The sequence below is a fragment of the Herpailurus yagouaroundi genome, unplaced genomic scaffold (genome assembly GCF_014898765.1).
Source record: "Herpailurus yagouaroundi ecotype Mexico unplaced genomic scaffold, PumYag 203, whole genome shotgun sequence".
NCBI classification, from domain to species: Eukaryota; Metazoa; Chordata; class Mammalia; order Carnivora; family Felidae; genus Herpailurus; species Herpailurus yagouaroundi.
The window spans coordinates 8,100,985-8,114,944 of record NW_024412434.1 but is presented as its reverse complement, the minus strand read 5'-3'; the positions used below and the strand labels follow the sequence as shown (position 1 = coordinate 8,114,944).

Here is a 13,960-nt window from a genome sequence, read left to right as displayed (position 1 = left end):
TCAAGTTGGCCACTTAACCAACTGAGCCACCCAGGCACCCCAATGTAATATGGATTACAGAAACAAATGAACATGGAATCTAGAAAGAAACACAAGAAAATAAGGCAAATAGTGCATGAATGGGATTAATGGCACTAATTTATTGCAGGTTTTTTTTTTAATTTTTAATGTTTATTTATTTTTGAGAGAGAGAGACAGAGAGGGGGAGGGGCAGAGAGAGAGAGGGAGACACAGAATCCGAAGCAGGCTCCAGTCTCTGAGCTGTCAGCACAGAGTCCGACTCAGGGCTCGAACCCACAAGTTGTGAGATCATGACCTGAGCTGTAGTTGGCTACTTAACTGACTGAGCCACTCAGGAGCCCCTATTGTGGTAGGTTTAATCAAAGATGTGGTGTTAAAGGAGTTCCTTCCAGTTTCCACATATTTCATTGAGGGCAGTGAATTCAGAACAAAGTCCAGATGATTCTGAGAAAGCGAACAAACTGTTGAAGAATCTCCAAAGGAGACGATTATAGAATAATATTAGAGCCCTGAGTGTCAATCCCAATTTAGACACTAAAGCTAATGGTGTGACCTTGGCCATCTCATCTACCTTTCTAAGGCTATTTCCTTACCACTAATATGTGTAGTTGTTAATCCACCCAAGAAGTCGCAAACTACCGTTATGTTGGGGGTGAGCACAAATTTTGTAAAACTTTGGATGAGTTGCCAACTGTTCAAAATCAGGAGACACCAGTTTCTATTTTTTACAGAAGGAAGCTATGGCAAGGCTGGCCCACACTCCCACAGAGAAACAATTGCCAAGAACAGACAGTGCCCCCTTCAGAGCTGCCGTGTGCTTTCCAATCTGCCATGGACCACATCCCACCTGCTTCACTCTTATTTTCTGCTACCTGCTGACCTCTGTAGTTATCTGAGTTTGCATCTCTCAAAATGGATAATTTTTAAGGGCTCGTTGTTGTTGTCATTGAAAGCTATTGGCACGGTTTCAAGATAATATAAATTTAAAATATTTATGATATAGGCAGAAAAGACAGATCTCCCATACAGAAGAATTCCAAATGATGTATGCAGATGCCCCACCCTCAAGGAGGAGGCATTTGCCTCACATTCTTTAAGTGTGGACGGTGCATAGTGACTTCCGTCCAAGGAGTTCAGTAAGAAAAGAGAAGGAAGGAAGAGTTTCTCTGCAACTGAGAAACCTGATGATGCTACCCTGTCTGGGTGATGAAGGCCAACATCAACAGTGATGATAATTCATGTTGACATTATGTACAGTCTTCCTCCCAAGTCCCTTACCCTAGTCTAATCATGAGAGAAACATCAGACAAATCCAATAGAGGGACGTTCTACAAAATACTTGACCGGTACCCCTCAGAATTGTCGAGGTCATCAAAAACAAGACAAGTCTGAGACTATCACAACCAAGAGGCAGCTAAGGAGATATAACAAGTAAATGTAGTGGTGCCTGGGTGGCTCAGTCAGTTAAGCAACTGACTTCGGCTCAGGTCATGATCTCACAGTTCATGGGTTCAAGCCACGCGTCAGTCTCTGTGCTGACAGCTAGGAGCCTAGAGCCTGCCTCAGATTCTGTGCCTCCCTCCCTCTCTGTTCCTCCCCTGCTCTGTCTCTCTGTGTCTCTCAAAAATAAATAAATGTTAAAAAAAAATTTTTTTTTAAAACAAGTAAATGTAATATGGTAGCCTAGATGGAATCCTGACCCAGAAAAAGGACATCATGTAAAAACTAAGGAAATGTATAGATACTGCTTCATTAATTGTAACAAATGTACCATAGTAACGTAAGATGTTCCTGATAGGGGAAACTACGTACAGGGTATGTAGGAACTCTCTGTACTGTCTTCGTAATTTTTCTATCAATCTAGAAGTGTTCTTAAAAAAAGTTCACTTTAAAAATATTTTATATATGTATGTGCATGTGTAAATACATGTATAGAAGGACACCGAATTAGCTCAAGGGATTGGTGGAAGACTTGGACCCCCAAGGCTGAGCAGAAAAGGTCAGATTTGCTGTAGTGTATTTTATCCACAGCACTACCTTTAGTGCGACTCAGCTCTGTCATGCCTCAGGCACTGCATTTCTCAGTTCCACATTTCACCTCCCTCAAAGAAAGCCCACTGCTTCGGCCTGGGTAGGAATCAAAGTCTGGATCTAGTCATTCTACCCAGGGTTTGGTTCCGTGTAAGAATCATCATGGCCACCGTACCCATGCCTGTGTATAAGTGACTATTCTCATAAAAGGAGGAAGATCTGGGAGCCAGACAGACCCCTCTCAGCTCGGCAATTCTGTGGAAGATGGTGAAAGAGAAGAAGCTTCGCCAGGGACACCTGGGTGGCTCGGTTGGTTAAAGCATCCGACTTCGGCTCAGGTCATGATCTCACGGTTCGTGAGCCTGCTTCAGATCCTCTATGCCCCTCTCTCTCATCCACTCCCCTGCTCATGTTCACTCTCTCTCTCAAAAATAAATAAATATAAAGAAGTTTTTTTGAAAAACTTTAAAAGAAAAAAAAAGAAGCTTAGCTGATGAAGTCAACATCCTAAAACATAAGGCCCCATAGTCTACAACAAGGGCACAGCATCATGGCCGTTTACATTTGCCATTTCTATATACTAAGAACGCTTCGGTGGCAATTGCAAAATTTTATGAAGTGAAGATTTATAACAACTATTTTTTCTGCAAAAAATTGATTCAGTTCCAAACACTCAAGTTAACTCTCCAGACGTCTGAGCACAATTCCTTTTACTTTTTAAAAATTGTATTACAGGAAAGTCGAAGAGTACGCACAGTGATGGAAACCACGGACGTTCATACACCGATAGAGTGGAAGGGAGACTAGTCCAACGCAGACCAGCTAAGCGATCCACGGAATAGTTAGTGATGGAAGGGTCGCTGCCCTTAAACCAGTTCACGTCGTTGGCGCTGTGGCACAAATTCGGAAGACACCCTTCCTCAGGACACTTCATTTCCATTTGTTGGAAAACTATCACAATGTGCTGCTTTTGTTAGAACAAGACAGTTCACTGACACCTGCCAGGAATTTGTGAAAATTCAAATGCGTGATACCTACGATGTGACCTCAGGCGCCTATGTACTGTACAAGCTGCACAGCCACACACTGTCACTCTGGGTGCCGTTGTCTCTTACGAGCAAGTTTCACGTTTTTAGAGCCTTGATGGGGCGCCTGGGTGGCTCAGTCGGTTAAGCGGCCGACTTCGGCTCAGGTCATGATCTTGCGGTCTGTGAGTTCGAGCCCCGCGTCAGGCTCTGTGCTGCCAGCTCAGAGTCTGGAGCCTGTTTCAGATTCTGTGTCTCCCTCTCTCTCTGCCCCTCCCCCGTTCATGCTCTGTCTCTCTCTGTCTCAAAAATAAATAAACGTTAAAAATAAATAAATAAATAAATAAAAGGCCATAGGCCTATTCTTGTGAGTGTCTCAGACATACAGTCCTACTTTTCGTGTGCAGGAAGACAGTGGTTTTCACCTGCCTTGCTTAAGTGAAGTCAAATCCAAATATCATGCACCACCTGCAGACAGCGTATGTTTCCTCTTCACAAATTATATTATCGCGAGAAGCAGTGTGTGACTTCTGTGTATTAAAGAACCCATTTCTAGGGGCGCCTGGGTGGCTCAGCCAGCTAAGCGTCTGGCTCTTGATGTCAGCTCAAGTCTTGATCTCAGGGTCGTGAGTTCAGGCGCCGCACTGGGCTCCATGCTGGATGTGGAGCCTACTTCAAAAAATAAAAGAAAGGAAAAGAAGAGAAAGAAAGAACCAGTTTCTACATGGAATGTGATGAAACGTTAAACTCCATTTCAAAGACTTTTTTTTTCCCTTGAAAAATATTTGCTTGCTTTATTTATCTACTCAAATTGAGATTGTGTATCTTAACTGTATTTTTTTTTTTTTGTATCTTAACTGTATTATGAGTGACCTTGGGCTACAGTGAAGTAAAGTTAAAACATAAATTCAGAGGGGTAATTAAATATGGAAAATTGAAAATGTCATTCATAAAAATACACATTTTTCTCCATCCAAGTTATTCTTCTGATGTCCTTTGTTGCCTCAGGTAGGAAAACTACCTTAACATATCTTGTATGTTAAGATACTCTGGGAGGCTCTTTATTTAAACCCTCCAGCCACACCTGCGTCCTCCCTCTGGAAAACAAAAGTATGAGAGATCAGCATGAATTGAAGGCAAAGAAGTGAGTTGAGGGAGAAGAAATACATCGGCCGAGAAAGTACCTTGGAAGAGGGCCTTCCATGTGGGGTTCGGCATGAATAAAACCTTTGAGGGAGCAATGAGCTTACATATATTTAGAGGAAAAGAAGGATAAGAGCTGAAACAAAAGACTTCTGTAGGGAAGGGTTGGACAGCAGCAGAATCATCTACATTCCCCAGGCTAAGATATTTGGGCCAGATCCTAAGGGGTCACCAGACTTTTACCTAGTAAGGAAAAAGGCATTTTACAAAACTCAATCCCGTAGGGGGAGAAAAGACTATTTCGAAATAAAGTAATTGAAACTATTTTTTTTTGTATATTTTACAATACTCGTGAGAAAGAGGACCCTTATAATAAGCGTACTTTACAAAAAAAACCTGTTAAAGTTACCAATTACTTATCGATAGTGGGAAAGGGTCATATTAAATTATTACCATTTCGCCCTCCATGCTCTTGTAAGATTTTGTTAAATGTTTATGTATTTATTTTGAGATACAGAGAAAGAGAAAGAGAGGGAAGGACAGAGAGAGAGTGTGCACGAGAGAATCCCAAGCAGGCTCTGCACTGTCAGCAAAGAACCTGACACAGGGCTTGATCTCACAAAACATGAGCTCATGAACTGAGCTGAAATCAAGTCAGATGCTTAACCAACTGAGCCACCCAGGTGCCCCTTTTCTTTTAATTGAGATTCTTTTTTTCGAGGTGACTTTTTTGGGGGAGGTGACTAAGTCAGTTAAGAAGCCGACTTCAGTTCAGGTCATGATCTTGTGGTTCCTGAGTTCAGGCCCCGAGTCAGGCTCTGTGCTGACAGCTCAGAGCCTGGAGCCTCCTTCAGATTCTGTGTCTCCCTCTCTCTCTGCCCTTCCCCTGCTCGTTCTCTCTCTCTCTCTCTCTCTCTCTCTCAAAAATAAACACTAAAACATTTTTTAAATTATAAAAAAAAGTTTTGGGTTTTTTTTTTGTGTTTTGGTTTTTTGTTTTTCAAATCGCCCCCCATGCTCTTAATTATTCAGGGTGGGCCCAAATCTTGGTTTTGCAATTGTTAATGTATAGTTGCATTTTTCCACTCATTTAAAATAATTACTTGATTTCTACCTCAAACCATCTATCTCTCCATTTTCAGTTGTTAATGTGAGGTTCTTTGTTTGTTTGATTGAGTGATTGTTTTGCTGTAAAGGAAGGTCGTAGGAATGGTCCGTGGTGAGAACCCTCCCCTTCACTATAACTGGGATGCAACCCAGGAGAAGGCAGGGCTAAGTATGCCAGGAGGAGGAGCTCAGGGTTCAGCTCGTCTTCTGAGACACTGCTCCAAGAAAAGCTTCCTTCCCATGGAGATGCAGGAAGCTCGTAACTCCCAGAGCCTAATCCAGCCCAGAACTTGGATCTGGGAGGTCTGAAACCTTCCCACTGTGAGTAGAAACGGTGGGGGGGGAGCCAACATTTCAAATATGGAAGCAGTTTTATATCCTGCAAAAGCTCGAGACCAGGGTATGTTTTTAGGGCAGACTATTCTGGAAAACCAAGAAAAGGTTAATTACAGATATGAAAATAGACACTAAATGAGAAAAGATCTTTTCTCTTCTTTTAATGTTCCTTTATTTTTGAGAGACAGAGCATGAGCAGGGGAGGGGCAGAGAGAGAGGGAGACACAAAATCTGAAGCAGGCTCCAGGCTCTGAGCTGTCAGCACAGAGCCCAGCGCGGGGCTTGAACCCACAAACCACGAGATCATGACCTAAGCCAAAGTCGGCCACCTAACCGACTGAGCCACAGGCGCCAGAGAAAAGGTCTTTTCATGCTATTGCTCCAAACGTCTAAATCTCTCCATGTTAAATAGTGGTCTTAAACAGTAAACACCTGGTAAGTATCTTGCCTGGATTATGTCATTCAGTCCTCACAATAAACACCATGGGGGCATATATCATTGTCGCTGTTTTACAGATAAGAAAACTGAGGCTACAACATTGATATTAATTGCCCAAATGTAGGCAATTAATAATTGGCAGAGCTAGGGCTCAAATCTGTCTGCCTCACATCAAAGCCAAACCCTTATCTGTCACTCTCGACCCTTCAGATTACATTTTCTTCATCAAAAAAATTTTAAAGACTTTATTTAGACTGCATTGTACCTGCAACCCATTACTTGTTTTGTGGCCAGGTGTATGTTTAACTGTGAGGATAAAGAAGAGAAAAAAACCCTGTTTTTCTAAGAAAGTTGGCAAGACACTGGTTGCATTTTGTGGCACCCTGGGGCCATGTGACAAAATGAATCACAGAGCCAGGGTGAAGTCTGATCTTCCACATTGTGTAAGGAGCCCTGCACTCCAAGCCTTGGGAGCCACTTAGCAGGCAGGAGACCCCGGCAAGGAGAATAGGAGTAGGGGACCTTGTGTTGACCAAAATAGATGAGATATTATAACCCACATAAAAGCTAGAATGTCTGTAGACCCTGCCCTGAAGAAGTAGTATTAAACTAAACATAAGTTCAGAGACTTAGCAGTTAACACTTTTCTTTAAAAGAAACACTTGGGGTGCCTGGGTGGCTCAGTTGATTAAGCATCCACCTTCAGCTCAGGTCGTGATCTCACGGTTCATGGGTTTGAGCCCCACGTCGGGCTCTGTGCTGATGGCTCAGAGCCTGAAGCCTGCTTCAGATTCTGTGTCTTCCTCTCTCTCTCTGCCCCTGCCCCCCTCACACTCTATCTCTCTCAAAATAAATAAACATTAAAAAAAAAAAAAAAAGAAATGTTCATGACTCAGTGAGATAGGGCAGCGAAGGCAAGACATTTTGCAAAAATCCTCTCTCCCATCTTTAACAGCCATTTTATATGTCTTAAAAACGGTGGCCAGTCCCCAAAACTTTCTCTGTCTCTGTCACTCTCAGGTCTTCCTTGTAGACCTTGTCTCTCCTTGCACTGTCTCTTTCCTTTAATTTCTACTCTTTGTCCTCTCCCATGGGCAAAACCCATTCCTTCCTGGAACCCATCCCTGTAACTTCTCCATTTTCTCTGAATGCAAATCCTGCACCATAAAAGCCCAGGAACTGAGCTGAGAAAGGGAGAATTCCCATTAGGAGCTATAAAAGGGCCAAACTATGAACTCTCACCTGTCATGGATTACTCAGTTTTGCATATCATCTCAATGCCTTCTTCTCCCTCCATTTCTCTGTCAAGAAGTCCCAGCCAATGTATGGTGGCTATAGTTAATAATACCGTGTTGCATATTTGAAAGTTGCTAAGAGAGTAAATCGTAAAATTTCGCATCACTGGAAACAAAATTTGGAAGTGTATGGTGGCAGGTGTTGACTAGACTTACCGTGGTCTTCATTTCACAATACAGTTGCCCCTTGAATGATGCAGATGTTAGGGGCGCTGACCCTCCCCCCCGCCCCCAGTCAAAAATTCACATGTAGACTTCCTGGGAAGAGGGCAGAGTAGAAAGATCTTAAGCTCCCTTCCTTTGAACTAGATAACACCCACAACAGTGTAAATAACCCAGAAAATGACCTGAACACTGGCAGAAAAGACTCTACACAGCTAATTGTAGAGAGGAGGGCACATCAAAGAGGGTAGGCTGGGGCGCCTGGGTGGCGCAGTCGGTTAAGCGTCCGACTTCAACCAGGTCATGATCTCGCGGTCCGTGAGTTCGAGCCCCGCATCGGGCTCTGGGCTGATGGCTCAGAGCCTGGAGCCTGTTTCCGATTCTGTGTCTCCCTCTCTCTCTGCCCCTCCCCCGTTCATGCTCTGTCTCTCTCTGTCCCAAAAATAAATAAAACGTTGAAAAAAAAAAAAAAAGAGGGTAGGAAGGGCAGAGACTTGGTCAGGAGTTAAATGGACAGGTATGGGACTGTCCCCAGGAGGGAGGGACACTGCAGGCACAAAGAGGGGAGTGAAACAGATCCTTACACCAGCGCCTCAGACACCACAGGGGAACCCACACAGAGAAGACAAACCTCCATAACATTGGGTTTCGAAACCAGAGGGGCCCAATTTCTAAAGTTCTTTTGATAGGCAGGGCTTCACATCTGGGACTTAAAAATCAGTGGGCTCAGCTCTAGAAGAGCTGATGGAGGGTGATAGGAAACCGAGTCCCTGCCCTTAAAAAGACAGTACAACCAAACCCCATGGAGATACAGCATGGAAGCAGCAGTTTGAAAAACACCTGGGGGTAGACGGGAAGGAGATTTATTTACTAATCTCAGAACGTGTGCTGGAAGGCAAGCATCTTTAGGAGACAGGAACAGAGGAGCTGGCAGTCACCATTTCCCTCCCCTGCCCAGCAGCCTAGATAGGGGACACCTCCAAGAATCAGAGCAGCCCCAACACGATCCACTTAGTGCCCCACCCCTACATTCTCCTGCGGACACACCCCTCCAGCCAGGCCTAGCTCCAGGTCTCCTCCCACGGCAGACCCACACAAACCTTGCCAGCATCAAGCACCTGACCCCTTCTTCTCCCGCAGACCTGCCCCGTCCAATCTGCGCTTGGCCGCAGCCCATCCAAAGCGGCGCCACAAGCCCGGCGGTGTGCAAGCAGCCCCAATAGGGGCCAGCACGGCTCCAAAGTGTCTCCTGCCCTTTGGCAGAGGGGACCATAAGCACACGTACCACTCTGGCTGTGGCCCCTGCGGTGGACTGGGGGCAGACATCTGGTCTGACTGCAGGCCCCACCCACCGATGGGAGCTTCTCAGGGGACAAAACAGGGAAAGCGCCTTGCAGTGTCACACGACTGCATCTGTGGCCAACATTTGGTCTGACTCAACTCAAGCCGGAGGCAAGTCCCGACAGGAACCAGTTCGGCCCGCGACAGGCAAAGAGACCACCGCAGACCACTAGGGGCACGCAAACGTGGCTCAATACCAATACCGTGCACACAACACGCAGTAGGAGACGCCCGTGAAGCACCAGGCTCTGGTGAACAGGGGACGTTGCACTGCAGGGCGCTAGAGGATCTCTTCTTTATAAGGCCACCATTTTCAAGAGCAGGAGACGTAGTTGGCTTTCCTAATACATAGAAACAGGCGCAGGGTTATAAAAAAAAAATTAGGAGACAGAGGAACATATCCCAAATGAAAGACCAGGACAAAATCACAGCAAGGGAGTTGAACGAAATGAAGATAAGCAACATGCCCGACAGACAGTTTAAAGTAATGGTCATAAAGATACTCACTAAACTTGAGAAACGAGTGCAGTGAGACCCTCCACAAAGAGACAGAAAAAAAAAAAAACACTCAGAGATGAAGAACTCAATAACTGAAATTAAAAATACACGAGAGAGAATGAATACTAAACTAGAGGAAGTTGAATGGATCAGTGACCTGGAGGACAGAGTAATGGGAAAGCCATCAAGTGAAACAGAAGAGAGGAAAAATAATAATAAAAAGTGGTAGACTTGGGGAACTCAGCAACACAATCAAGGATAATATGTCTCCCGTTATAGGGATCCCAGAAGGAAAAGAGAGAGAAAGGGGGGGGGGCAGGAAATTTATTTGAAGAAATAACAGCTCACAGCTCCCCAAATCTGGAGAAGGACACAGAAATCCAGATCCAGCAGACACAGAGAGCCCCCAATAAAATCAATCAAAGGGGGTCCATACCAAGACATGTCGTAATTAAAATCAGAAAACGTGCTGATAAAGAGAGAATTTAAAAGCAGCAAGAGAAGACAGTTCTCAACAAGGGAAACCCCCTATGGCTATCAGTGGACTTTTCAGCAGAAACATTGTGGGCCAGAATGGGGTGGCATAATATATTCAAGGTGCTGAAGGAAAAAAACCTGCAGCCCAGAATACTCTATCCAGCAGGATATCATTCAGAATAGAAGGAGAGATCAAGAGTTTCTCAAACAAACAAAAGTTAAAGGAATTCATGACCACTAAACCAGCCCTAAAAGAAATGTGAAAGGGGATTCTTTCAGTGGAAAGGAAAAACCGTAAGTAGGAATAGGAAAAGTAGGAAGCACAAAAGCAGTAAAATTAAGCATATCTACGAAAATCAGTCAAGGGATTCACGAAACTAAAAGGATGCAAAGTATGACACCAAATGTAGAGGGAGAGGATCAAAGAATGGGTCCAAACTTAAGCAACCATCAGTTTAATATAGATTGTTATATACATAACATGTTATATAAAAATCTAATGCTAAACACAAATCAAAAATCAGTAATAGATATGCAAAAAATAGAGAAAGAAAGCCAAATATATCACTAAAGAAAGCCAACAAATCATGACAGAAGAAAGAGAAGAGAGGAACAGAGAAGAGTTACAAAAAAAAAAAAAAAACCCCAATAAAACAAAATGCCAATAAGTATATACCTATCGATAATTACTTTGAATGCAAATGTACGAAATGCTTCAATCAAAAGACATAGTATGAGAGGAGTTAAGGTGGTAAAGTAGTAAGGGGACCCTGTGCTTGTTTCGTCCCTCACAGTTAGATCAACATCAAACCATTTGAACACCTAAGAAATCGATCTGAGGATTAACAGAACAATCTGCATACTTTGAGGGAGAGAACATGCCAATTTCTAACAAGCAGACCAAAACACACCTAGGGTCTAGCTTCCTTTATTTGATTTTTAAAAATTTTTTGATATTAGGTTTTTTTTTCTTCCTCCAAAATGACAAGATGGAGGAATTCATCCCAAAGGAATGAAAAAAAGCAAGAAGAAACCACAGCCAGGGATTTAATCAATACTGATGTAAGATGTCTGAACCAGAATTTAAAACAACCATTATAAGGATTCTAGCTGGGCTTGAAAAAAAAGCATAGAAGACACAGAGAATCCCTTATTTCAGAGATAAAAGAGCTAAAATCTTGTCAGGCTGAAATTTGAAAATGCTAAAACTGAGATGCAAACCCAAATGGATGCTAGGACGGTGAGGATGAATGAAGCAGAGGAGCAAATCAGTGATACAGAAGATAAAATTATGGAAAATAATGAAGCTGAAAAGAGGGAACCAAAGGTGACATCATAAATACAGACTTAGGAAACTCAGTGACTTATTAAAACAGAATAACATTTGTATCATAGGAGACTGAGAAGATGAAGAGACAGCGAAGGTTTATTTGAGCAAATTATAGCTGAAAATTCCCCTATTCTGGGGAAGGACACATATATCAAAATCCAACAAGCGCAGAGAACTCACATTAAATTCAAGAAAAGCCAGCCATCACTAAGGCATATCATAGTCAAATTCACAAAATACACAGACAAGGAGAGAATCCTGAAAGCAACAAGGGAAAAAAGTCCTTAACCTACAAGGCAAGACAGATCAGGTTCGCAGCTGATCTGTCCACAGAAACTTGGCAGGCAAGAGGGCAGTGGCAGGATATAGTCAACATGCTGAATGGGAAAAATATGCAGCCAAGAATACTCTATCCATCAAGACTGTCATTAAGAATAGAAGGAGAGATAAAGAGTTTCCCAGACAAACAAAAACTAAAGGAGTTCGTGAGCACTTAGCCAGCCCCGCAAGCAATTTTAAGGGGGAATCTTTGAGTGGGGGGGGGGAGGGGTAGGGATGGGGGAAATAAGACCAAAAGCAATGAAGACTAGAAAGAAAAAAAGAATATCGTCAGAAACACCAACTTTAAAGGTAACACGATGGCACTAAACTCATCTTTCAGTAATCACTCTGAATGTAAATGGACTAAACGCTCCAGTCAGAAGACAGTGTCAGAATGTATAAAAAAACAAGATCCATCTATATGCTGCCTACACTAGACTCATTTTATTTTATTTTATTTTATTTTTTTTTTAAATGTTTATTTCTTTTTGAGAGAGAGAGAGTGCAAATGGGGAAAGGGTAGAGAGAGAGGAAGAGACAGAGAATCCCAAGCAGGCTCAGCACTGCCAGCATAGAGCCTGACACGGGGCTCAAACCCATGAACTGTGAGATCGTGACCTGAGCCCAAACCAAGAGCCAGATGCTTAACTGACTACGCCACCCTGGTGCCCCCTACAGAAGACTCATTTTAGACCTAAAGACATCAACAGATTGAAAGTGAGAGGATGGAGAAACATCTATCATGCTAATGGACTCCAAAAGAAAGCCAGAGTAGCCAAACTTCTATCAGACAAACTAGATACTAAACCAAAGACTGTAACAAGAGATGATGAAGGGCATTAAATCATAATTCAGGGCTCTATCCATCAAGAAGATGTAACAGTTATAAATATTTATGCTCCCGATTTGATACACCCAAATATATAAATCAATTAATAACAAATGTAAAGAAACTCATTAACAATAATAACAATCATAGTAGGGGACTTTAACACCCCATTTACAACAATGAACAGATCATCTAAACAGAAAATCAGCAAGGAAACTGGCTTTGAATGACACACTGGACCAGATGGACTTAACAGATATATATAGGAGCTTGATTTGTGAGATCAAGTCCTGAGTCGGCCTTTGCACTGGCAGCATGGAGCCTGCTTGGGATTCTCTGTCTCCCTCTCTCTCTGCCCCTCCCCTGCTTATGCTCACTCTCTGTCTCTCTCAAAATAAATAAACATTTTCAAAAAACCAGATATATTCAAGCGTTTCATCCTAAAACAGCAGAACACACATTATTCTCAAGTACACATGGAACATTCTCCAGAATAGATCACATACTGGGTCACAAATCAGCCCTCAACAAGTACAAAAAGATTGAGATCAAACCATGCATATTTTCAGACAGCAATGCTATAAAACTTGAGGTCGACCACAAGAAAAAATTTGGAAAGACCACAAATACTTCAGATTAAAGAGCACCCTACTAAAGAATGAATGAGTTAACCAGGAAATTAAAGAGAAAATAAAAAATACAGAGAAGCAAATGAAAATGAAAATACAACAGTCGAAAACCTTTGGGATGCAGCAAATGCAATCCTAAGAGGGAAGTATATTGCAATACAGGCCTACCTTAAGAAGCAAGAAAGGTCTCAAATACACAACCTAATCTTACACTTAAAGGAGCTAGAAAAGGAACAGCAAATAAAGCCTAAAGCCAGCAGAAGAGGGAAATAATAAAGACTAGAGCATATATATAACATACTAATATAAACATTATAGAAACATAAAAACAGTAGAACAGATCAATGAAAGTAAGAGCTAGTTTTTTAAAGAATTAACAAAATTGAGAAACCCTTAGCCAGACTTATCAAAAAGAAAAGAGAGAGAGGACCCAAATAAATAAAATCACTAATGAGAGGGGAGAGATCACAACCAACACCACAGAAATATAAACAATTGTAAGGGAATATTATGAAAAATTATGAAGACCTGGGCAACCTAGAAGAAATTGATAAATTCAGGCAGCCTAGAAACACACAAATTACGAAAACTAAAACGGGAGACATAGAAAATTTGAACAGACTCATAAACAGCAAAGAAATTGAAAGAGTAATCAAAAATCTCCCAACAGAAGTCTAGGGCCAGATGGCTTCCCAGGGTAATTCTATACATATTTAAAGAAGAGCTAATATTTATTCTTCTCAAACTGCTCCAAAAAATAGAAATGGAAGGAAAACTCCAAACTCATTCTATAAGGAAGGCCAGCATTACCTTGATTCCAAAACCAGACAAAGGCCCCACTAAAAAGGAAAATTATAGGCCAATATCCCTGATGAACATGAATGCAAAAATTCTCAACAAGATACCAGCAAGTCCAATTTAACGGGTTAGGGTTAGGGTTAGGGTTAGGGTTAGGGTTAGGGTTAGGGTTAGGGTT

The 13,960-nt window shown here is 42.4% G+C and overlaps 1 long non-coding RNA gene across 1 annotated transcript in view; it reads left to right on the top strand.

The window, feature by feature from the left end:
• Nucleotides 1-5,409: 5,409 nt before the first annotated feature.
• LOC121014576 (uncharacterized) overlaps nucleotides 5,410-13,960 on the top strand; it is a 12,790-nt gene continuing 4,239 nt past the window's right edge. Inside the window, exon 1 of the long non-coding RNA XR_005783280.1 lies at nucleotides 5,410-5,648. This is a non-coding gene — a long non-coding RNA (uncharacterized LOC121014576). The remainder of the gene's footprint in view (nucleotides 5,649-13,960) is intronic.